The sequence below is a fragment of the Gossypium raimondii genome, chromosome 9 (assembly GCF_025698545.1).
Source record: "Gossypium raimondii isolate GPD5lz chromosome 9, ASM2569854v1, whole genome shotgun sequence".
Taxonomy (NCBI): Eukaryota; Viridiplantae; Streptophyta; class Magnoliopsida; order Malvales; family Malvaceae; genus Gossypium; species Gossypium raimondii.
The window spans coordinates 25,780,780-25,803,908 of NC_068573.1; the positions used below are offsets into that span (position 1 = coordinate 25,780,780).

Below are 23,129 nucleotides of genomic sequence, written 5' to 3' on the forward strand. Positions count from 1 at the left end.
GGATTCCGCACTTAGCACCACCAATGAATCGGGGAATCAGCACACAGCAACCCCTTGGGGGAATCAGCACTTAGCAACCCCCTTCACATTTCAGATGCGGTGGAATCAGCACTTAGCAACCACCAAATGGGTCGGGGAATCAGCACTTAGCAACCCCTCGGGGGAATCAGCACTTAGCAACCCCCTTCACATTTAAAATACGGTGGAATCAGCACTTAGCAACCACCAATAGGTAGGGAAACCAGCACTTAGCAACCCCTCGAGGGAATCAGCACTTAGCAACCCCCTTCCACATTTAAAATACGGTGGAATCAGCACTTAGCAACCACCAATGAATAGGGGAATCAGCACACAGCAACCCTTTTATATGCAATATGCACCGGCCCATTCCGAGTGTTCAACCAAAACTCGTGTTTTACCACACCTTACCACCTTTCCCAATTTAACAACATTTTTAGAATTTTGTCAAACATTTATTCTATGTTCAATTAAATCTCAACTTATATTGAACGATATCCAAATAATGCATTAAATCACATGTTTACTTACCTCGGTTCAAAATATCGTAATTTTGCACTTTACTCCACTATCTTTTCTTTTCCTCGTTTGAGGTAGTCTTCTCGTCTTTCTTGATCTATAATAGCAAAATTAACTCATTTAATGTTCACATTTATTAAAATAATCCTCCACCCAACTTTTTGAAAAATTACAATTTTGCCCCCAAACTTTTGCATATTTACATTTTTGCCCCAAGGCTCGGAAATTAAACTTCATCTCATATTCTTATGTTTTATGACATGCTGAACACTTTTCCCTTCTATGGCAACATCAAATTCTCACTCTAACATGTACTTATGAACATTAGGTATTTTTACCGATTATGTCAATTTACCCGTTTTCGTTTAAAATCGCTTAGCTAAAGTTGTTTAACATAATTTCTAGCTTCATATTCCACCATAAAACAGCAAAATAAACACTTTTCACCTATGGGTATTTTTCCAAATATAAACTCTAACACGAATTATTACTAGAATAAGCTAAATTAAGCTATCGGGATCTCAAAAATGTAAAGAACATTAAAAACGGGGCTTGGAATCACTTACTATCGAGCTTGGAAGTTTGAAAACCCTAACTATGGCTTCCCCCCTTGCTGATTTCGTCCTAATGAAGAAGATGATGATTTTTGTCATCTTTTTCCCATTTTATTCTTTTTATTACCAAAGGACTAAAATGCCCCCACTTAAAAAAATCTATTTCACCCATTTCTTATGTCTATTTTTGTCCATCAACCACTAATGGTCTAATTACCACATAAGGACCCCCAACTTATAATTTCATAACAATTAGACACTTCTAACATGTAGAACTCAACTTTTGCACTTTTTACAATTTAGTCCTTTTGACTAAATTGAGTGCCCAAACGTCGAAATTTTCGAACGAAATTTTTACGAAATTTTTTCCGTGAAATTGTAGACCATAAAAATATAAGAATAACCATATTTTCCCTCGTCGGATTTGTGGTCCCGAAACTACTATTCCGACTAAGCCTAGAATCGGGCTGTTACAGGTATAGCCTTTAGAGACTGTACTATAAGAAAAAAATGTTCTTTATGTTCTGATAAGTATTATGATAAGACTTTACTAATAAAAATGGAACCTAAACTAATTGCATAAAATCCCTAAAAATAATATAGATAAGGAAATGAGTACTCATGGTTCTCGTGGACGTGGCACACGTGGACGCAGTGGACACCGTTAGGGCGCACGAGTCGAATCTTCTTCTATGGGCAGTATGCCCCCGTTAGATACGAGTGAGGCCGTTAGAACTCTGACTGCTGAGACTAAGCCTGCTACTTAGAACGTCAAGGATGATGCACTATTCCAGGCAATGTTGAGACTTTTAGAGAAGGTCGCTGGGACCCATATTGGATTTGGATTGGGGAGTCGAGGGTCAATTACGGAAGAAATTTGGTCTAATAGAGCTGAATTGTTTAGGGGCGTCACTGGAGTCGCTCCGACTGTGGCTGAATATTGGTTAGAAGCCACTGAGAGAATCATGAATGACTTAGATTGCACCCTTAAGCGAAAATTAAAGGGTGTGGTATCCTTGGCTATAAGGGGATTATAAAGAATTCGATTGGCCTTGTTTGGGTTAAATTATGATTCAATTGAAAGTTTCGAGTTTAGAGACTAAATTGAATAAAAGATAAAAGTTTAAGGCAAAAGTGTAAAATGATTATTAATGGTCAAATATGTGAATTTAAATATTTTATGATGTTTGAGTTGGTTAAATGAATAAAAATGATTATATTTAGATCAAGAAACGAATCAGTCGGTTGATAATCACGGAAAAGAAAAAGTCGTCGAGTGTTGATAGCGATCGCACCTTGGTAAGTTAATATTAGATTTTTTTATGTCTATTGATGTTTTGAATTAAATTTGTATATATGTGAATAGGTATATAAATATGCATATGTATGTATATATGGTTTACACGACTAAGTAAGGTAAGTTTTGAAAATGGAAACAAGGAATCGATTTGTAAAATATGGCAAAGGTATATGTATGAATTGATTTGTAACATTATATGGAATGCAAATATTCATGTTGGATATGGTATAATATTATGGAAATGTAAAGGATTATGTGATCTATTGAATAGTTATGAAATGGAATAGTAATGGATTGAAATGTCAAGTTTGAACATGTGATGATCTAAGAAAGACAGGATTAGCCCTTGTGAACTTAGTGAATAGTTAGGATGCAAATGACATGTCATTAGGGAGTACCAGGCACTAGATGCCGGTGATTATAGTATCAAGAAATTTGTGCCGGTGTTATATTTATCAGGTACTTTGTACCAGTGTTATAGTATTAGACATGCAATGCCAATGTTATATTTATTAGGTACTATGTACTGGTGATGGATACCATACCGATGGCTTGAGATCTTGCATGTGTTGCGGGTTCTCTAAAGCTTGTGTGAAGAGCATCGTGTATTGGTTAACGTCCTACTGTCAACTTGTGTGAGCATTACCCTCCCGCGTATCTGAGGTCAATTTACTATTGTTCTCCGGGCAAAATATTTAACTAATGAAATGGAAATGAGATGAGATGATATGATATGATATGATATGATATGATGAATTATATTTGGTTGATTATATCTTGGCATGTGATTCTTAACATGTTATGTATCAGTGATATGAACTATTCAAGTTTAACCATATGGTATAGTTGGAATGAGAAAACAAGACAAAGGATTACTATTTCTATGTTATATATATGATTCGTAAATTAAATTGTCAGGAATGTGTTGTTTTGTTTTACGAACTTACTAAGTTTTACGTAAGCTTACTCTCTTTGGTTTTTCTTCTTCGTAGATCGTTGAATGCGAGCTATCAATTGGATTGCTTTTGGAGATCACACTATCCATCAACTCTTTCGATAGCTATGCGTTTATTTTGCCCGATTATAAGTGGCATGTAAATAAGGTTTTGGTATATGAATGTTGGTGATCATTTGGTCATGTTTTGTGTCACTTGAATTATGAAATATGTAAATCCTTAATGGTATTTTGGTTGATTTGGCATTTGATGGCATATATGCGCTTGAAACACAATACATTGTTGGTTTTTAGAATTGATACATACATGATAGGTTAATTGGTGAAATTCAATTGGTGATAACTTGGCATTAGAGGACTTGGTATAAATTGTTGATTATAGCATATGTTAGTTGGAAATGATTGGGTGATTGAATAAGGTTAATATGTTGCTTATGTCTTGTTTTGGATGGTTGTCGTTTATGTTGAAATGTGGTGCTAGTGAGGGGATATTGGTTAGGCATATAGGTTGAATGTGAATTGACTTACACATTGAATAGGTTAATGTGATGGTAAATGTATGGCTTGATGTCTAAGGGATTGTAGGTGAATTGGCTAGTGTTTAAAGGTATTTTGGGCACACACGGCCTGTGACACGGTCTGCCACACGATCGTGTGTCCCACATGGTTGCATGACATGACCATGTGACCTCTTTGATTTTTGGTACAGGTTTGTCTACACGGTCACAGACAGTTACATAGCCCGGAGACACGATCGTGTGACCTTGAATTACATGGGCACAAAGAGTTACATTGTTTGGCCATACGACCATGTTCTTGAGTCACATGGGCTGAGCTCTGTCACATGGCCTGTCCACATAGCCGTGTGACCATTGTTTTCACTATTTACCTAAATTTTGTAAAAGTTTTAGTTTAGTCTAGAATTGTTCTCGATTTATTTTAAAGGCTTCATATGCTCGATTTAGGCTCAGATATCATTAAATAACATGAAGTGAATGTAATATAATTATGAAATGAATGATTAAGTTATTTTTACTGAATAGTGAATAATGTTAAAGTTTTATAGTTGTAATACCTTATTGCTCAAGTCAGATGATTGGACAAGGTATAGAGTGTTACAAAAAATATGTATATCCCGAGTATAGGGACTAAATTGAGTAAAATGTAAAATATGAGTGGTTGTGTATTTGGTTGTGAACTGGGTCTAAGGTGATAATGTTTTTATTATTCAATTATCGAACATAGCTAAAGACAACGTCAGGTCGTCATGAAAGAAAGGAAAGGTGAGAGTCGTTGGTGAGTAGTAGACAACCTTAGTTCGTTTTTTTATGATTTAGGATCATTATATTTACATAAATATGGATGTGTGATTGCATGGTTAATATTGATGTAATATTATATTGTTGTATGAATTGGTTCGTATTGGATGAAATTGATTATCGAAAATTAAACCGAATTGAATATAGTAGAAAATAGTATAATATAATTGATAAATGATTTTTGATACAAATGATGATGAAATTGATATGAAATAAGATATGTTGTATTGTATATACATGAATTGATGATGAGATGAATTGATAATGATGATATATGAATTGGTTGTATAATGTTGTAACAACTCAATTTTTAGTGGTGTTAAAAAATGTAGTTTGAAGACCTTGTTTTCGTAAATCGAGTTTATATATATTAAATTGAGATATTTACTAAGTTATTTTATAAATGAATTGAAATTCAGGTTTAGTAATTTAGCCAAAATTGTGGTTAATTAAGGTCTAGGGACTAAATTTTAAAATTTCAATAATTCTGATTTTTAATAATGGTAAGGATTGGGGATCTAGAGAGCAATTATCTAAGGGACTAAAATAGTTAATAAACCAATAATAATCATTAGTTAGTGGAATTTGATGATTGTTACCATTAAAGATTTAATATTACTAAATTAAGATTAATTAAAGTATAAAATAAGTTTAATTTAATTAAACTTAGTTAATTAGTGATTAATCACACTATATAAACAATGTAAGTGGAGAAAGATGATGAGTATCATCTTCCTTACCGTCCATCGAAGCAAAAACCAAAGAGAACTCCATTTTTGGAGAGTTGAAGCTTCGACAAAAAAAGTTGTCAAGGTAACTAAGCCTTTTCCTTGTTATTTTTATAGATTTGAGGTCATGTGAGCTTGATTTAGCTAGCCCGTGTACCAATTTGTAAAACTGTTAAAGTTTTAGAAAGTTTTCATTGTTAATATCTTGAATATTTAGGTGTGAAATTGATAGATATTAGCTTAGTTTAAGAAAATACTAAATTGTAAAGCTTAATTGATAGTTTCGTACATTAGGGACTAAATTGAATAAAATTTAAAAATATTATGAAATTTTGGTAGGAGTAAGAAATAGAAGGTCCTTAATGAAAATATGTGAAATCAGATTTTAATCCTAAGGTCTAGATCAAAAGTTGTGCTTGTTTCGGGTTTAGGGACTAAACTGAATAAATTGCAAAATATGTGTGACTTTGTAATTGATTGTGATTTGAGCTGGAATTTGATATTGTGTATTGTTGGATTATTATTCATAGGTAAAGACGGCAGAGAGTCGTCAAGAACAAAAGGGAAGGTGAGAGCTGACGATAAGTAGCTTGAGTCTTCGGTTTGTATTTCTATGATCTGAATCACTAAAATTGTTACATATTCATACTATTTTGCATAGTGTGATATTGAGGCAAGATGAAAGTGACAATTTGAATTAAAATTTAATGATTGAGGTTGGTTATTGGAATAGAGGACTAAATTGAATATAATAGAAAATAGTGTAATTTGATAAATATATGAAATTGGATTTGAATTGGGTTGAAACTTGTTATGTGATAAATTCCTTAATTTGATTACAAATTGGAGATGATGAAACTGTAAATTGTGTTATTTAATGAAATTGTATTATTGGTTACCCTATTAACTATCCGAATAGAGTTGGTATACCATAGGATAAATTAAGTACGAGTTACTTCAACTATATGTCGAATTAAAGCTGGGCACATTTTCCTTCGGACCTTCGATGAGTGTAGGGTGCAAGTTTTATTTCGGTTATACCAATGAGTGTTAGGAGTAATCTATTTTCTTTCGATGTTTTGATAAGGTAATAGGTGCTAAATTTGTGTGTTGATTGAGATCCGTGTATCTGTTTGAGCCCGAGTCATGTTAATAGGGAATATAAATTGAAGATTCATTGATTGATACTCAAAACTGAATTCAACATTATGAAATTGTACTACATGTAACGACTTGATTTCCAATGGTGTCGGAAAATTGACAGTTGGAATGATAAATAGGAGGTCTCTAATGAGTAATTGTGAAATCAAATTTTATCCAAATGTCTTGATTGAAAATTATGCTTGTCTTGATTTTAGGGACTAAATTGAATAAATTTCAAAACTTTTTTGAATTAATGATTGATTATGAATTGGTTGAAAATTGACAGTTTTATATATTTTGTGCTTATTCGTAGCTAACGTTGGCCCGGATCCATAGAGAGGGAAATGAAAATCCAAAGTCGACAACGAGTTGCTCGGAATTTCGGTTTGTATTTTTATGATTCAGGATCCATTTATTTTTTGCATGTTCATGTCATTTTGCATTAAATAGAGTTTGAGGTGAGTTATTGATGATTATTTGAGTAGAATTGATGTGATTTAGATAGATTATCGAGACAAAGACTAAATTGAATAAAATAATTGTTTCATGATTTGATTGATAGTTGAAAATTGACATGAAATTGAGTTGAAGTATATTGTGTTGTATAATAAATTCATGATTGGTTATAAATTGAGATAGAAAGAATGTGATTTGATCTAGACATGTATTGAATTGGAAATTGGTTATCCTATTAGTTGTTCGTATCGAGTTGGATATAGTTGGCATACCATAGGGTCAGGATATTGATTGAAAAACATCGTTGTCGGGCAATCGGGGGTGGTAGATTTTATACTTTAGATTACACCTGGATGCTCTTAAAATGTCATCTGAACAGCAATGAATTCGAAATCTACAAACGATATCGAAACTGAAATCATTAACAATCACACACCAAAACCGCATTCGACACTAGATTACTAAACAAAATAGCCCTTAAACTCGACGTTCGGTCACTTACCTAAAAAATCAGCAATCCTTCAGCACCTAATTCGCTGGAGGATGGTCGAGCATCTTGTGAACCTCACCAATCAGAATAAATGACCTTCTAACAAAAACAATAATGAATTGCGAAAACTTACGCTACTAAAACACCCTTTAACACACAACCAACAACTAAGAGTGGAGGACCAACGATGATGCTACAACAAATGAACAAGGAATTGCCCTTAAAATTAAGGAACAAAACAAAACGAAAAAAAATAAGAAGAAGAATAAGCTGAGAAGGAAATGGCAAAGAGAAAGAAATTTCCAATAGTTAGTTGAGGAAAGCAAAGAAAAAACAAGAAAAAAGGGAAACATTGAAAGAGTGGAACGACAGGATAAAGAAACTATTTTGGGATAATTTTAATATTTTCAAAAAAAATGATATAAGCTCAACCTACCATATTAGTTAGCAATTGGATTAAACTGAAACTCTAATCCCTTGGGCGACAACAACAGAATCTAAGCAAAAATTTATTTCGTTTCACACACAGAGGATTCAAACACGGGACCTTTAGGTAAGCTAAGGTCTTACCACTGAACCAACAAACTCATTCTTGCTAACAAACTAAAAAGTTTAAAATATAACCCACACAGAAAGAGCCAAAAGAAAGAATAATAAAAATAACACAAAAGTTTCAAGGAAAGGGATTTGAACACAGGACCCCAAGCGCACCTCCAAGGTACTTAACTATTGAACTAGATTAGATTACTTGACATGATTTAGAAATTTAAATCTAAGAAATTTGGGGCATTGTAACTCTCCTTTCCGTAAAAAATTTTTGTCCTCGAAATTTACTTAATCTAAAGGGATCGGGATACTAAATAATGGATTGAGTCTTCTAGTTCCCAAATGGCTTCTTCAGTACCATGATTTCACCATAAAACTTTTACTAATGGAATATTTTTCCTCCACAGAACCTTTACCTTACAATCCAAGATCTGAACCCACTCCTCCCTAAATGATAAATCTAGCCTCAACTCAATCGTCTCAACTAGGATCACATTAGATGGATCAGATCGATAACGCCTCAACATCAAGACATGAAAAACATCATGTATATGGTTTAAATTTGGAGGTAGCTCTCATTGATAAGCAACCAACCCTACTCATCTCAAAATCTGATAAGGCTCAATAAACCTAGGGCTCAGCTTGCCCTTACGACTAAACCTCAAAACTTTTTTCCACGAAGAAACCTTAAGAAAAACTTAATCCCCTAAATCAAACTCAATATCCTTTCTCTTAAGATCCACGTAGGATTTTTGTCTTAAGTTGATCCCGAATCAATCTAACCTTATCTTCAGTTTCAGTAATCATATTTAGACCCATAATTTTCCTCTCACCCAACTCAGTCCAATAGAGCGGAGTGTGAAACGTATGACCATATATAGTTTCGTAAGGTTCCATGTGAATACTAGACTAAAAGTTATTATTATAAAAAAAAATTCAGTCAGTGGCAGAAACTCCTCCCAACTACCACGGAAATCAATAACACAACTTCATAGCATATTCTCCAAAACCTAAATAACCCTCTCGGACTGTCCATCAGTCTGTGGATGGAATGTTGTGCTAAAGTCTAACTGAGTACCCAGAGCCTTATGCAGTTTCTTCCAAAACTGAGATGTGAATCGAAGGTCTCAATCTGAGATAAATGATATAGGAACCTCATGAAGTCTAGCAATCTTGGAGATGTACAACTTAGCTAACTTCTTCAATGTGTAGTCAGTTCGAACCAGGAGGAAGTGAACGGATTTGGTAAACGATCCACAATGACCCAAATAAAATATTTCTTAGTGGGTGTTAAGAGGAAACGACTAAAAAAATCCAAGGTTTCCCTTTCTTATTTCCACTGCGGAATATTGAAGGGCTGTAACATACGTGCTGGCACGTTAAAAATCGAGATACATAATCAGTTACCTCTTGCTTCAGGCTGGGCCACCAGTACAACTCCTGAAGATCACGATACATTTTATTATCGTCGAGACGCATAGCATAACAACTACTATGCACTTCTCACAGAATAGATTGCCTCAACTCTATCATTCGGCACACAAACCCAGCCTTTGAAGCAAAAAACATCATCACTATTAAACCTAAAATTTGAAGTCTTACCCTCCTCAATTTGTTGAACCCGAAGAACCAGAGAGTCATCTAGATGCTACTTACCTCAAATCTCATCAATCCAAGTCAACTTAAGTCGCAACTCATCTAATAACCTATCGTTCTAAAATAGACTTAGGGGAGCAAACATCGCCCTCAACTCAGACATCAATCTCTAACTAAGAGCATCAGCCACAACATTGGCCTTACCAGGATGATGCTCTGTAGTGCAGTCGTAATCCTTAAGCAACTCAATCCATCTACGTTGCCTAAGATTCAACTTTTTCTGAGTAAGGAGGTATTTGAGGCTCTTGTGATCAGTGTAAATAATGCACCTCTCACCATATAGATAATGCCACAAGATGAAACTTTGAATCTTTAAGACATTCTTAGGCTGTCTCTACTCTAGAATAGCTTTGATATTTTTTAGGTCCACTCAGATACCCTCAGTAGAAACCACATGTCCCAAAAATGTAACCTCCTTCAACCAGAACTCACATTTGCTTAGCTTAGCATACAATTTCTTCTCATGGAGGATTTCCAAAACGACTCTATGGTGCTCATCATGCTTAGCTTCAGACATAGGATATACTAGAATATCGTCGATGAAAACCACAATGAATCGATCTAGATATGGCTGAAAACCCCTATTCATGAGGTTCATGAATACGACTGGAGTATTGGTTAGACCGAATGGCATAACTATGAACTCGTAATGACCATAACGAGTCCTAAAGGTGGTATCAGGCACATCAAATTCTTTTACTTTCAACTGATGGTACTCAAATCTCAGATCAATTTTAGAAAACACAGATGCCCCTCGAAACTGATCAAACAACTCATCGATTCTCAGCAATAGATACTTATCCATTACCATTAACTTATTCAGCTACCGTTAGTGACACACATTCTCATTGTACCATCCTTATTTTTTATAAATAGTACCGGTGCACCTCAAGGCCACACACTAGGTCTAATGAATCCTCTATCAGGTAGCTCCTGAAGTTGAACCTTTAATTCCTTAAGCTCCTTTGGTGCTATGTGGTAGGGAGTAATAAACATCGGAGCTATCCCTGATAGGACTTCAATCCCAAACTCCACCTTTCGATCTGGTGGTAACCCAGACAACTCCTTAGAAAAGACATCTAGAAAATCCTTAACCATTCGAATGCCCTCAACAGTAGAACTCGCAACATTTGTGTCACACACATAAGCTAAGTACACTTCACAACCTTTCTAGACTAATGTTTCAGCTACCATAACGGAGATTACATTAGAGAAGTAATGATTGAAAGAATTTGATTTGATCCACACATATATTGAATTGGAAATTGGTTACCCTATTAGTTGTTCGTATCGGGTCGGATATAGTTGGCATACCATAGGGTCAGAATAATGATTAAAAAACATCGTTGTCGAGCAATCGGGGGTGGTAGATTTTATACTTTGATTACACTTGGATGCTCCTAAAATGTTGTCTCAATAGCAATGAATTTAGAATCTACAAATGATATCCAAACTGAACTTGTTAACAATCACACACCAAAATCGAATTAAAGCATTTAACACTAGATTACTTAACAAAACAGCCCCTAAACACGATGTTTGGTGACTTACCAAAAAAATCAACAATCCTTTAGCACCTAATTCATCAGAGGATGGTCGTGTGCCTCAGGAACCTCAACTAAACAAAATCAACATGATCAATCCATCAAACCTCTACCAACGACAACTAAATAAAAGTTCTCCAATCAGAATAAACGACCTTCTAACAAAAACAATAATTTATTGTTAAAACTTGCGCTATTAAAACATCCATTAACATGCAACCAACAACTAAAAATAGAGGACCAACGACGGCACTATAGCAAACGAACAAGGAATCACCCACGAAATTAAGGAAAAAAACAGAACGAAATGAAGAAGAAGAAGAAGAATAAGTAGAGAAGAAAGCGGCAGAAAGAAAAGAAAACTCCAATAATCAATTGAGGAAAGGGAAAAAAAAGAAAATGGGAAATATGGAAAGACTAGATACGTAAACTATTTTGGGATAATTTTAATATTTTTAAATACAAATAAATCTGATATAATCTCAACCTACTAGATTAGTTAACAATTGGATTAAACTGAAACTCTAATCCCTTGGGCGGCAAAAACAGAATCTAAGAAAAAAATTTATTTTGTTTCACACAAACAAGATTCGAACAGAGACCTCTCGATAAAATAAAGTCTTACCACTAAACTAGCAGGCTCATTCTCACTAACAAACTAAGAAGGTTAAAATATAACCCACATGAAAAGAGCCAAGAGAATGAATAATAAAAATAACACAAAATTTTTAAGAAAAAGGATTTGACTATAGGACCCCTAGCTTACCTCAAAGGTACTTAAACACTAAACAAATTAGATTAATTAACATGATTTAGCAATTTAAATCTAAGAAATTTGGGGCATTACATCGACAATTATTATCTAAGGCATTAACTTACCCTGACATCAGTATAATTCCAATCATGGTCTAATACCAAATCATATAACCAAACATAACGATTTAAGTCTCAATTTGAATACATCAACTTGCATAGGGTATAGTCACTTACCTTGTTCATCAATCAAGCTTGGAGGTTACCACTTGATATTTAAACTATTATTTGAATTTCAATCACAACGTAAAACCATTAATTTAAAATAAATAATCACCAATTAAAAATATGGATTAAGACATATCAAGTCAGCACAAATCAAATTAGTTATCAGATGCTCAAACTCGCCTTTATCTCTCGACGTTTCGACCTCATCTCAACTCTTAATCAATGGTCGATTATGAAGAACACAAACCAAACTTTACTTTCCTCTTGATTTCGGTTGGAGAAGAAAACAATAATGAAATTTTCTTTTAATTCTTTTCTCTCCCGCTATATCATGCTAAATGGATATTAACTTAAGTATATAAATAATAATTACACTAATTTATTGCTATTATTTAAGCTTGACCTTATTAATGGGAATCGATGAATATGATCACATCAATCCACTAACCATTAACATATTATGGTTTATTTTAATAAAATGACAAAAAATAAATTAAAAATTAAAAGACAACTGATTTATTATTCTTTAGTTGTAAACCTTTTATTTTAGTTATTTTTAATTTAATTTTAATTGTTTCATTTGAATTTCATGTTTTATTTGAGGAAAGGAGTGAGTGAAAAAAAGAATTAAAACCGAGTTTAGTGTTTATTTTAGAAAAGTTAGGGAAAATATTTAACTAATATTCGATCCATAAGGAACTGTGTTTAGTGTTTAGATTTCAGTTTAATTCTTTCTTTCTTTTTAATAATACCTTAACCTTACAAGCCTATAACTATAAGACTTAGTGCTATTGTTACATATGTTAGAATGTTTTGTGCCTTTATATATATTTTTATTCACCCATGTTATTAATTATTTGATTTTTAGACTTTTTAAAATTAAGTCTTAATGCATAACCCTTCACAGTCCTTATTTTTGTATACTTTTTAAGTATTAGTGCGTAATGATTTATCTTTTGTAGCTTAAGTATCAAATGGGGATAGGCAGGTAGATTATGGCGGATGTTTTGGTAGAGAGTAAAATATGAATTTTATCTTTCATTTTATTTGATTTTTTTTTTTAGTAATTATTTTACTTTTAATCCAAAAATACACTACACCAAAACAGGATTTTAGCGGCGCTTTTTTAGGTCTATAGCGGCACTTTTTAGCGCCGCTAAAAGTATTTGCGGCGCTTTCCTAAGCGTCGCTAAAATTGCCGCTATTGACAATGCCGCTAACATTTGCGGCGTTTATTTTTAAAAACGTCGCTAAAGGTCATGTTCTTTAGTGGCACTTTCTCCACAAACGCCGCTAAAGACCATGTTCTTTAGCGGCGCTTTTCCCACAAACGCCGCTAAAGACCTTAACCTTTAGCGACACTTTTCCCACAAACACCGCTAAAGACTTTAACCTTTAGCGGCGCTTTTTCCCACAAACGCTGCTAAAAACATAACCTTTAAAAATACATATTTTAATCAAATAATATTTATTTTTATGACATATTTTATTTTATTTTATTTTTTAAATTTGAACTTTAAATATACATATTAAATATACATATGAGCAACAGACTAACTAGTTGAATAAGCCTATGATTATAGACATTACAAGGTAATAAAAAATACAATGCATTTTCTTAATCAAGTAAATCTTGGTAATAAAAGATATAATACAATTTACATGACTCAATAATTTACAGTTTAATAAAAGATATAATCAAGCAAGTATGAAATCCAAATCCAGAATAAACGCCTATTTACATCTCTAACTGCCATGCATTACTTCTTTACATGACACAACAATTTACAGTTTAACGGAATCGAATTTAATGTTTACATGAAAAAAAATCTAAACCAAAGGACAAGTTTTGAGTCCAGACCTCTCCCCGTCCTTTATGCCATCCTGATCATCAACCCAAAATAGATGGGAACATGCGTAAACAGCTCTGCACTGATCAGCCTTCTTCAATAGCCGAGCTGAATACTGACCAAAGTAACACATATTTAAGTTTTGTATAAACAGTTCAATGAAGTACAATGAATCAGAGAAGAGGAAGCAATATTACTCCTGTGGCTTTGTGTGTCAAAGTATCTCTGTTCTCAACACCAAATACATTCATCCTCTAGAGAGTCCCAATTATCAGATGAATTGCAGTCACTTGGGCTTTAGAGTCCTATGATCAGTAAACATTCATGAAACTCTACACAAATTAGAAAGGCATAACAGACTTCAACAATAGCTGATCTGAGTAGTACAATTACCGCAATTTCTTCTTCATATAATATAAACGCTTGTGTGAAAAATTCATACGCAACATGCTCAATATCACAGCCATTAGCTGCCTGATAGTCAGGAAACAGAACAAGGACAAAATACAGGTTAAAAAGTTAAACATAAAATTCAAGCCTCTCTTCATCAAAAAGGAATATAACCAAAGGCAAAGCCTGCAATACTGTTCACTATGCATATATTGCTAATATCATAATGATAATATGCCATTCATTAAACTTAAAAGTCATACTGATGGGAGATTTATGATGATAGCACACCCTTCGCATCATCTTAAAATAAAATTATTGATCCCTAATGCCTGGAATCAACATAATAAATTAATGGAACATTGGTAACAGCCCTAAGAATGTCACAAATAAAGCTATTTATTCTTGTAAGCACCTGTTCCATCAGAAACCTTGCACCCTCGTGAGCAACATTATTTATCTCAGTATGCCTTTTCCCAACTATCAATTAGAAAAATGGCATCTCTTGAAGTTCAATAAAATTTGTTATCATCTAAAATAATTTTCAGGGTTCAATTCACTATTTAACCAATGACTGTTATGCAGAGTTGGTTTAAGTCAAGTCTCAAGATTACCTCAGCACATTGCAGGTACAACCTTAATGCAAGTTCAGGGGATGGAACAGCTGAAAGGGACTCAATGATCTGAAAGAAGGGCTATTAGAGTGTCTTTTGCATAATGTGATATAAGTTATTAGATTGTAGTATAAAAAGAAAATCAGTATTATAAAATAAAACATCTGATAACGTTTTAATTCCACTTGTGGAATTAAAATTTAATACTCACAATATATCAGATGCTAATTTATATTAACATATCAAAATATATAATTATAAAACAAAAATATAAACACAATATATATATGAGAATTAAGGATCGTTGAATTTTTAAATTTAGAATTAAATTAATATAACATATAAATATTAAAGGATTAAATTTGTTATTAGACTAATAAAAAACTCACGACAACTTTTCAATCACTCATCTACAACTAATGAGAGAATATATTAAATATTTAATTTCAAAAATTAAATAATTAAATAAAATGAATAATTAGCGACTAAAATAGAATAAATTATATAATTAAGTCACTGTTCTTATATTTTACCCTAATATACTAATTAATTAATACCTATTCTTATAATATTCCATTTCTTAAATCTGTTCAGTGACTGCATTTCACGTCCCCAACTTGTTATTCCCTTTTAGATATCTTCACATGCCTCTCACCTTCTTCTAACTCTTTCTTTATTTTTTTAAATATTTATTCAAATATCAATTAAAAATATAATATGTACTTTTAAAAAAATATATACTATAAGGATACTCATTCAATTATAAAATTTTAGATGTTTTCAAAATTTGATTTTTTTGTTATTCTATTATTAAATAGTTAAATTTGTATTTTTATATATAAGAAAAGAGGAACTTATTAAGTAAAATATTCATTACAGTGCCTAGGAATGATTATCCTGTAACAAGACACATGCACAAGTAACTTCACTAGTAAATCAAACCACATCATCATATTCGATTGTATAGTACACATTGGGGGAGCAAGGTGAAAATAGCAGTGGTATTCCCTAAATTCACTTAACAAAACCTTCTTAGAAAGTCATTCTCTGTTGTGATGGTGAAAGACCTAAGAGTTAGGACAGACAATTGCAAGAATGACAACAATAAGACACACCAAAACCAAAAACAACTCAGCAGTGGGAGATTTATATTTCCTCAAAGGTTTTTTTCCTTGTAAATTTAGCTGTTATAGATTAGTTATGTCAAAAAGAATTACACAATTCAATGGTTCCTTCACTAGTGTAACAGAATTAATGTAGATGCAAAAAAAGAGCTTAACAGATTAGAAGATGTGCTCACCTCAATAATACCTCTCTCTGGACCAGTTGGGAGAACACCATAGGGAAATAAATAGAGATTAAGTCCAACAGCTGTAAATATCTCACTTAGAAGAGCTATCACTTGAAGAGCAAGGACATCTTGTCGCCAATCATCTCCAACCTTGAATAAAAGTCAATTATAAAAAGATGGCAGCATGGCTTTATGTAAGAAATCAAGATAATGCATTTTATCCAGCAAAACAAGAAAGCTAAACAAGTTCAATTATGCAACCTGGAACTGTATTAGGAACTTAAAATTGAATAACTAGAAAGTGTAGTACATAAATGCAACTGTAATCTCAAAAGGTGAGTTAGGGTGCTTTTATTCCAGTCGAAAGATCAATTTCTAAAATCCAAAACTCCCATAACATACTAAAAAGGAAACCCCCTTTCAGAGTTGGTTGGTGCTCACAGTATCCCTTGTCTTTTGTAGGAGAAACAAAGGGAGATGGCCCCATAATTGGTGCATAAATGTGCCAACATGGGCAGCCAAGCAAATAAAGGGGGTTTCAAACTTTCCCAAAATTATTGGTACAAGATAGAATTTTGTGCTTCCAGGAAAAAAAGAAGGCCTCTATCAACTACTCTTACCAAAATTATTGGTAAACATTATTTTATATTTTGGATAAGCTAGAATATATAATATCAAAAATAAAATGCTATAATAATATTGGATGCGCATTACTTATCTTTTGAGTTGTTAACTATGAATTATCTTGTAATTTAGAATTTAACAGTAATTAAAATCAAAAGGTTCATAATTCATAAATATAATAATTTTTAATATATCAAATAAATAAAACTAAATCTTATATGCCAATTTTAAGCTTTTTGACTCTATATTTTATTTTTAATATTTCAAAAGAAAGTTATATTTTGATAATGAAAAACTATTGCTAATGTATTAAATAATTAAAGTATTATTAAGTATAATATAATATTAAAATAATAATATAGTAAACATTAAACATATTTTGACTAGGCCAGAAAAGAATAAGTCAAACCACACCATTACGTGAACCACATAACAGCATTACGTGAACCTACACTTGCTGCTGCAAAATATATATTCAAACCAAACCATGAAGTTATTAAACAATGTCAAAAAGGAAGTTCAGATTTACAAAGCTAAAGGCTCAGTCAGACAAATACTATCAGGAGAATAAATACAGGTATGCCGCCAGAAGTTTCTCAATTAAACACAACAATTTCATATAGGCAACAGCAAATACATAACATAACAGATTAAAACCGTATAAAAGGACAAAATAATAGTTTAGCATATCCAATCACCTTAGCTTTGACTTTCTTGAAATCCAGAACACGAAGTGATTTGAGTTTGTGAATCACATATAACCTATAATTAGGTTTTTTTGTAATATTGTTATCCAACAGGCTAAGGAATTACAGCTTAGGGAGTGATGAAAGAGGGTCAATCTTCACTAAGTTCACCAGTCGGTTATCTGTGAGAACCAACGTATGTAAACTTGGCAAGAACTCTGCAAGAAAGGGAAATGTGAACAGCATAAGAGCCTTCCTACCAAGAGACAACACCAAAAGGCAAAGGGCACATGCTAAAGTACAAGGGAAATTGAAGTGTTGATTCAAAGCTTACCCCCAATATTGGGATTGATACGAGTAACTCGGTTGTTGTTTATAAGTAAAGTACCCAAGCGTTTAAGATAAGGGAAGTTGTCCAGCTTCACAATCTCATTGTCAGATAAATATCTATGGTATCGAATTGGTCCTATCACTTTAGCAAATGTAACCAAAAAAAAAGAACCCACCAGTAAATTAAAGCTACGAATGCACTAAAAACTGGCACAAACAAAGTAATACACACCTAGGTAGCACCCAAGTTTTCGATTACAGCAATTTTGTTACCTGAAAGGGGAAAAAGGAAAGAAAGGGAATTTTGAGAACATTATTATGATGAGGGTTAGGTTAGAGCGGAAGAAGGGCGAAGCAGCACCTCGAAGATCCAATTCTCGCTCCTTGAGGGCATTGAAGAAGTGAGGACACTTCCAAATCAAGTCGGCCGTGAGCTTCACCATGCCTACCTACTTCCTCCTTTTTTTTTTGCTCTGCTAAAACCCTAAACCACCGCCGCTGTCTTTGTTCAATGAACCCTAAACTTGGAATCATCTCTTAATCTACCATCGTAAGTAAACCAAGACAAAAGAGCCTATCATGTGACGAACTAACAAAGAGTACCAAGAAGAAGAAATTGGGAGAGGCGCAGTTTAGGGATTGGATTTGGTTGAAAAATGAGAGCTTTTTAACTATGTTTACACGATTTTCATTAAAGTAAAATGATTTTTTGGTGGCGTTTTTATTAAAAATGCCACTAAAAATTACCGTTTTATTAAATTTTAATTTATAATTTTGGCGTTTTTTTGTAAAACGCCATTAAAAATTAATTTATTAAAGTTAAACGGTGGCGTTTTGATAAAAGTTTTAAATAAATAATTCTAAAATTTTTAAGTAATATTTATAAGAATTAGATAAAATTATAATTTTTATTTATTTTATTTCATTTTTATTTTTATTTTTGTATTTTAATTTTATTTCTTATAATTTGGTCCTCTCCAAAATAAATAATTATACCTAAATATCCATATCAATCTATTATTTTTTAAACTTATTTATTAATTCTATTTAAACTTATATTTAAATATATCAAATGATTTAGATTAAAATTTTTAAATATAAAAGCATTAATTAATTGTATAAAATTTTATCATTTAATAAATCTCAAGTAAACATTAACCTTAAACCCTAAATTAACCATTCAATACATATAAAGTCTATCTATTATATATCTCTTAAATAATTTAAACTATACTCATAATTTCAATATATTAAATTTATTATTATCTCTTTTACAATTATATAAGAACATATTTAAAATATAAATTTAAAAACTAATTAATTTAAACCCAAAACCCCAACCTGACCCCTGAGGCCTAAACCCTAAATCCTTAACTATTAACCCCAAAATATCTAACCTCTAAACCCCTAAACCTTAAATCTCAACCCTTAAACCATGTTCCCTAATCCATAATCCCTAAATCTATACCCCTTAAACCTTAAAATAGTAACTCCTAAATCGGCCTTAAATCTTAAATTAATCATATACCTTAAACTAAAAACCTTAAATAAATTTATTATTATTTCTTTTACAATTATATATATATATAAGAGCATATTTAAAATATAAATTAAAAAAACTAATTAATCTACACCCAAAAACCTAACCCGACCCTTGAATCCCTAACTCTTAACCCCATAACCTCTAACCCTTAAACCCTTAACCCCTAACCCCTAAACCTTAAATTCCAACCCTTAAACTATAATCCATAATCCATAATCCATAATCCTTAAATTCATACTCCCTAAACCTTAAAATAGTAACTCCTAAACCGGCCTTAAATCTTAAATTAATCATATACCCTAAACCAAAAACCTAAAACCCTAAACTATAGTGATAATTAATTTAATATTTTAAAATTAATACTATTTTATATAATTAATTCTATAAAAAAATTTAATATATAAATTAAAAACAATCAAGAATCATATACCCAAAAACTTTAAAATTATTTTAAATAATAGTATTTTGCATTAGCGGCGTTTTGCAAAACGCCGCTAAAGAACAGATAGCATGTAGCTTTTCAAAAACGCCGCTAAAGGCAAGAGCATTAGCGGCGCTTTTTCAAAAAGGCTGCTAAAGACCAGAGCATTAGCGGCGCTTTTCCAAAAACGCCGTTAAAGACCACGAAAGGTCCGAAAACGAAGTCGTTGGGCTTAGGTTTTTTGCGGCGTTTTTCAAAAAATGCCGCTAATGCTCATTTTTAGCGGCGTTTTTTTAAAAACGCCGCTATTGCTCAATCTTTAGTGGTGATTTTCATAAAGCGCCGCTAATGTTCCATTTTTAGCGGCGTTTTTTATCCAAACGCCACTATAGACCATGGTCTTTAGCGGCGCTTAGCCAGAAAACGCCACTATAGACCATGGCCTTTAGCGACGCTTAGACAAAAAATGCCACTATAGACCATGGTCTTTAGCGGCTCTTAGACAAAAAATGCCACTATAGACCATGGTCTTTAGCGGCGCTTAGCCGAAAAACGCCACTATAGACCATGGTCTTTAGCGGCGCTTAGCCAAAAAATGCCACTATAGACGATGGTCTTTAGCGGCGCTTATCCAAAAAACGCCGCTAATTTTGGCAGATTTGAAAAGTTTTTTTTTCAGCCCCCCTCCTGTAAAAACAAATCAGAAGAAACCAAATCTAACCAACCAAATCTAACCAAATCTATATAATATTTAAAATAAATGTCAATAAATAAAATAAAATTCGTATTATTCTGACAGAAATTGTAAAAGCTAAAATGATAATACCAAAGTCAAAATTGAAGTATATTTAAACGATAGTCTAAGACGACGGCGGTTGCGATTGCTGAAACATCTTCATCATATTCTGAAGCTGCTGCTGGAGTTCATCGAACTTTTTATGCTGTTCTGCTTCTCTCGCTGCAGCCTCTACTTCCCTGGCTGCAACCGCTGCTTCTCTCGCTGCCGCATCTTCTTTAAGCTACTGCTGCAGTTGCTCATACTTTCGTTGAACCTCAGCTTCTCTCGCTGCCGCATCTGCTTTAAGTTGTAGCTGGAGTTCTTCATATCTTTTTGAACCTCAGCTTCTCTCGATGTTGCCTCCGCTTTAAGTTGTGTAATTTTCTCACTCGTTGCCGCTTGCATCTAAGCTATCTGGTCTCTTAACCTCTGAACTTCAGCTTGAGCCTGACTCCCCGAATGCATGTATTGTTGCGAGCTGGATCCAAAATATTGGGATGGGTTAACAAAAGATCCTTGAAATTGAACCCGACCATACCTTTCAGGACCCAAAACTTCAGTGATAATCCGGTTATCAATGTTGTCAATATGAACAGAACTATCACTGGAAGCAATCGCTTCGTACTCCGCCTTTTTATCCTTCAGTTTTTCCTAAAAAATAAATCACATAGTTAAGAACGCAACATATATTAACAAAACAAATGCAACATAACTTAACAATATTTGCATTACAAGAAATGTAATAAAAACCATTAGAAAATAAACAGTATAAATAATTAAAACAAGTCAAATTGTATTAAGCAAACATACCATAATTTCGCAGACTTCAGAGTCATAGGGTTTCCATCTTTCTTCCTATGTGTAATGTCAAAAGTTGAAGGCGCCCAACTTTTGACCCGACAACACTTCCTACAATACAATAGTAAAAATATTATTTGATAGAAAGTAATAAATATTTGCCAGTATTAAAAAATTCAAAATACCTCGGCCTGAGCTACACACGCAAAACTTCTCGACCCAGCTGTGTGCGTGAATTTTTGTTTCTGCCTACTACTTGTTCCAACTCGTTCACGATCCTACGTTATGAAATTATTAGTACGTTAATTAGTAAATACTATAAACCAAAATAATTACAAGATTTTTGTAGTAACACATACCTCTCCTTTCTTCGAAGTCCAAAATCTAACGACTTCTTCCCACTGGTACCTCAGCATTCCCGGAGGGACATTTTGTAATCTCTCGTCGAGTGTTGTTTTTGTCTTAAAATAGTCTTTCTTTAAAGTGCTCTTATGGCCTCTCCATCTTTTTCCCAATGCCTTCTTTACATAAGCATCGGAGACCTCTAGAGCAAATCTCCCCTACAAAAAACACAACTTTAGAAAGTAAATGTAAACGAAACTTAAACTCAAGTATTATAAATGATATACACATTTTGTTACCTTAATGTTATCGAGAGCTTGATTCTTGTTACTCTCGGGCACTTTATGCCATGACTCGAAGTTAATTGGCAACATATTTGCATTCCGTGCTAGAATGCCTATGTATCCTGCTAAAAGGCGAGCTTCTGATCCAACAGGTTGACCAAAGCTATTACTGGATACTTGGACACGCTCGACTGGATCTAGATCGTATAAATCCCTCAGTAGCGTATGTCCACGAACTCTCCGCGTCCCACCAGTTTCAGCTGGAAAATAAAAGTATTGTAATATAAGAAATTAATAAAATAAAATAAATAATAAGTGAACACACATGTAAATTAAATGTTAAATTACTTTGAGCTTCTATAGGTTCCTCAGGTGTAACCGGAACATTCGAAGATCCAATACCAGTCTGTTGTTTAGTGCTGTTTGTATCCACCGGGTCTGGAGTACCTTGAACAATGCGGTGCGCTCGCACGGGTCTTCTAGGCATTTTATCTGGAATACAAATAAATTAGTTAAAAACTTAATATACAATTACTATAATAATAATATGTTCGTCCATATAATTATTTAATCGTAAAAGCTTACTATATTATAGTCCATAAATATCTTCGTCTGTATCCTGGCGGACCCATTAGCTGTGTGTACTAGTACTAGGGATGTTTTCGTTTAAGTTTTGTTCTGGAAATGGCAAAGTTTGTGTTCTGTCGTTAATGCCATCTCTACTTCCACTGCCCATGTCAAACAAGTCCCTAGGGATGTTACGGAGTACAACGTACCAACCCTCATCAATTGGATCTTTTGAGTAAAAACTTGTTTGACTTGAGAAGAAAATACGTACGGCTCATCAATCAATTGTTGTCCTGTATGAATCAATCGAGTGAAGTTCACCATAGTGAAACCAAATTGATCTTGCTTAATTCCACGACCAGTATTAATATCGGCCCAATCACCTCGAAATAAGACAACTTT

The 23,129-nt window shown here is 33.2% G+C and overlaps 1 long non-coding RNA gene and 1 pseudogene across 1 annotated transcript; both read right to left on the reverse strand.

Annotated features, from left to right (window-relative positions):
* Window positions 1–13,803: 13,803 nt before the first annotated feature.
* Window positions 13,804–15,232, reverse strand: LOC105798581 (uncharacterized). The gene is made up of 4 exons (XR_001135217.2): window positions 15,064–15,232; window positions 14,453–14,533; window positions 14,257–14,364; window positions 13,804–14,174 (listed from the first exon to the last, which is right to left on the reverse strand). It is a non-coding gene; the product is annotated as an uncharacterized LOC105798581 (long non-coding RNA).
* Window positions 15,233–16,130: 898 nt separating this feature from the next.
* LOC105798580 (U2 small nuclear ribonucleoprotein A'-like) lies at window positions 16,131–18,699 on the reverse strand (annotated as a pseudogene).
* Window positions 18,700–23,129: the final 4,430 nt, after the last annotated feature.